The sequence below is a fragment of the Tupaia chinensis genome, unplaced genomic scaffold (genome assembly GCF_000334495.1).
Source record: "Tupaia chinensis unplaced genomic scaffold, TupChi_1.0 Scaffold000702_1, whole genome shotgun sequence".
NCBI classification, from domain to species: domain Eukaryota; kingdom Metazoa; phylum Chordata; class Mammalia; order Scandentia; family Tupaiidae; genus Tupaia; species Tupaia belangeri.
Genome location: NW_006160225.1, coordinates 549,454 through 553,181, shown reverse-complemented (window position 1 = coordinate 553,181; position 3,728 = coordinate 549,454). Strand labels below are relative to the sequence as shown.

General features: G+C 41.4%; 1 pseudogene; it reads right to left on the bottom strand.

Moving 5' to 3' along the window:
• Positions 1-951: 951 nt before the first annotated feature.
• On the bottom strand, positions 952-1,985 carry LOC102488332 (aminoacyl tRNA synthase complex-interacting multifunctional protein 1 pseudogene; annotated as a pseudogene).
• Positions 1,986-3,728: the final 1,743 nt, after the last annotated feature.

Here is a 3,728-nt window from a genome sequence, read left to right as displayed (position 1 = left end):
TACGTTGCTGGACTCCCATGTAGTCGACAGCAGTTCGAGTCCCAAACTTGGTGGCTTAAACTCATGCAGGGAGCGTGTGTGTGTGTGCCCAAGATCCTGAGAGGAGAAAGGAGGAGAAGGGATTGTGGCATGGCCATCCCCCTGGGGACGCTGATTTCTCACTTTCTGTCTCTCTGTCTCTCTTTGTCTTTCTGGCGAGGGCACATTCCCTATAACAAAATCTTCTCAAAAAAGAAAAAAAAAAGATTAACATAGGGAAATTTTAAAGGAACTATCAGTAAACATTTAACATGCAAAAGGCAAAAGGCAAGTTAACAAAGAAACATGTTTATCACCAACATGTTCTCGTTTTTATTTTTATAATCAATTTATTGGAAATAACACTATCAACATTTTACAATGTATTCTTCTGAGCTAGTCAAAGATTATTAGTAATTATCTTGCTAAACAGAAAGGAAAGGTTCACTATCAGTTGGAAATTTCAGCTTTTAGAGAAGTCCCCGTATTAGCGGTGGGGGTTACTTTGACAACAAAGCAGAAATGTTCAAATGCCATTTCTCCTAGTGTTTCTATTTGGCTCGTAGAATCAACAATTGGTCATTTTCCATTTTATTACAATATGACTAGTTCATAATTCTGACAAACATTCTAACCTGTCATTTTTGAACTGGAGAGGACAGTTAAATAACACAGGTACACAATATCCTGAAAACCCAAGAGCTGAAATATCAAGCATAAGCTCTCAAATAAGAAACTAAATATTGACCAAGTTCAAGTTACCTAAAGGTATAAAGAAAAAACAACCTGTTGGCCAATACTCCATGCTAAAAAGGAAGTTATCACCAAACAGACAACTTCCTCCATAATTAATAATCAACATTTTTACATTTTATCAAAATGTAGTGTTTCCTTTCTAAACTGGAAACAGCATGTATCAGGTAAAAGACTAGTCTAGAAAAGAAATACCACAAAAATGAGCCAGGCATATTGACAAATGCGTCCCTTTTTATTATTGATGTTTTCTCTGACGTATTTCAGCAATGAAAGCCCTTCCTTCTGTTTGACCCCACTGTTGGCCGTGGTCTGAGCCCTACACACGCCCTTCCCTTTCACCTGGAAGGGTGCGCATGTGTAGGTGGCTACACAGTCCTCGTTGCTATGAAGATCGGGCTGGATCTGCTCCCAAATCTTCTTCTTAGGATTCAGCTCCTTCCTTGTCGGGCTCTTCAGGAAAGGCATCGAAAGTAATTTTGTCTCCTGGAACAGCCTCATCAGGAGGGGCCAAGATTTCGACTTTCTCGGGGGAACTAGCACACGTGACCATTGCTCGAGACAGTACTCCCCTCATCTCCGCAGGTTTCAGGTTACAAAGTAAAACCACCATCAGATTCTGCATCTGCTCAAGGGGAACGTGATTCTCCAGGACACTGACAACTGTTCTGGGGCTCTTTCTCCAACATCGACTTCTTCCATATATAAAGAATCTGCATCAGGGTGTTTTCTGGCAGTAATGATGCAACCAGTTCCAAGGTCTCGTCGGAAACGTCTACTGACTTACAGTCAGCACTTGCCGCTACTGATCGCTGTGTTTTCTCCTTTCTTTTCCACTTTCTCTTTCATCTTTTTTTCTTCTCCTCCGCCTTTGATCTGTTCTTTGGTACAGAAGAGATGGTTGTTATTGGTGCTCATGGCATCACGTTTTCCAAAGCTATAGAATTGTCTTGCAGTGGAGTCCCACATGGGAATGGCATTTGCTTCACTCCATTTGGAATTTCTGCCTGAATCAGTTCTTGCTTCGGTTCTTCAATTTCTTTCTTCCATTTAGCATTTTCCACTCGAAGTTTCTTCTCTTCTCTCAAAGCAGCCTGCAAAATTGCTTTCTCTTTGAGTAGAGCAACTTGCTGCTTGAGATACCCAATGGTCTGATCTGCCTCTGCTCCTTTCAGCTCCAATCTCTTCAGAACAGCATCACTGGCTGCCATTGTTGCCAAGAAATTGCAGAAACTCATCAAGTGACAGTCGGGGGTACCGAAGCCTCTGCAGCCAGGATAGGCAGGGAAGTGAACTATAAATACACCTCACTCTTCTAGGGGGTATTTTTATTGAAGTTTATTTCTTATAAGGCTAATTGGAAAGGCTTTTATCATGAGTAGAACTTTTTTTTTGAAGTTTATGTATTTCTTCCATGAGGGAGAGAGAGAGCATTCACAGCAAGGTCTTCACGTCATGAGCCGCCCCAGCCAAAGCCATCCTGGACCATGGGCTCTGTGTGTGTACAGGGATGACCCCAGGGTACAGATTGGGGACCTTCACGTGTGGGTCTAGTTGGATTACACTGTGTTACTGTCTGACTCCCTGGGTGGAACTATTATAAAAACAGGTTGATTCATGGTATGCCATAGTTTTACTCATTTATTGATCCAAATTCTTCTATGATGTTGCTTTTTCATGAAAATTGAGCAGAAAAGTTGTTGAAGATATATATGTGTGTGTGTGTGTATACATACACACACAACTGTTTTATATATATATACACATATACATACACACATACATATCTCTTCAAATAAATGTAGATGCAGGTGTGTGTTTGAAAGGATGGTTATTATGTGGGTGTGTTTGTAAGAGAGACAATTGAGTGCGGTGTTTTGCTTGCTATTTATGGCAGGTAACGTCATTTGATGCAGGATTTGTTCTCTCCACCAAATGCAGCACGTATTCACTTCGAACACTTTCATAAAGCACACCACTCACATTGCTAGCCTATGTAGTGCTTTCCTACGCTGGTACAGGTGTGCTTCGAGTGTAAGTGTCACAGAGGAGACGCCACACATGCACACAGCAGCGAGGATGCAAGGCCTTGTGTGGGACGTGGTGTGTACGTGCTACAGAATGAAGCAAAATTACCACCGGCCGTGGTTAATGGGGAAGGTGTCATATAGTGGCCGACTTTTAGAAGGGCCTTTGAAGTGTTGCTAGGACTTAAAGAGATAAAGATGAATTTTAATTCAGGTAATAAAGCGATCCCATTTTATCTGGAGTCTGGCACACACCCTACTGCGGTTTAAGAATGACTCTGACTTTTTGCTTTCAAAGCCTAATGAGTAACTGCACGTTTAATTTATATCCTAACGGACAAAATTAATTGCTGCGTTTTTCTAAGTTCAAAAAGATTTTCTTTTTATTTAGCTCTCAAGTGGAAGTATTAACCTACTGTAGGTATCGCGATGCTTCTTTGTGAAGGGGGATGAAAATGTGCAATTAACTTCAGACGTTTTCTTAGAAACCTTGGGTCCTACTGGGCAATTTCAAGGCAGCAATCTCTTGATGATGTATTTCTTCTCACCTGACTTTTAGCTCCTAAGAACATTATTGGAGCTTTTCAAGTCTGTAAGTGCAAAGGCACTTCTCTGTTAGAAAGACTATTAATGTGGGCCGAAGTAGAGAGGTTATTAACGTGCGCAGAACCCGCTCAGAAGCTCATCGTAGTGTTGAGATCACCCCACAGGTTTCCAGTTTGTAGAAAGTACGGGATCAAAGTTGAGAGAGCTGCTTAAGAGCAGACTGATGCAAGGTCAGCCATGAAAAGGCTCCAGGAGAAGAATGGGCAACTTTTAATAGCTGTAAACTATCCTTTAAACTTCATCTGGCACACAGGAGGCACAGATTTTTCTTTCTTTTTCTTAATTTTTATTTGCTCGGCTCTTCCATAAGAAGGAGGGACGGAG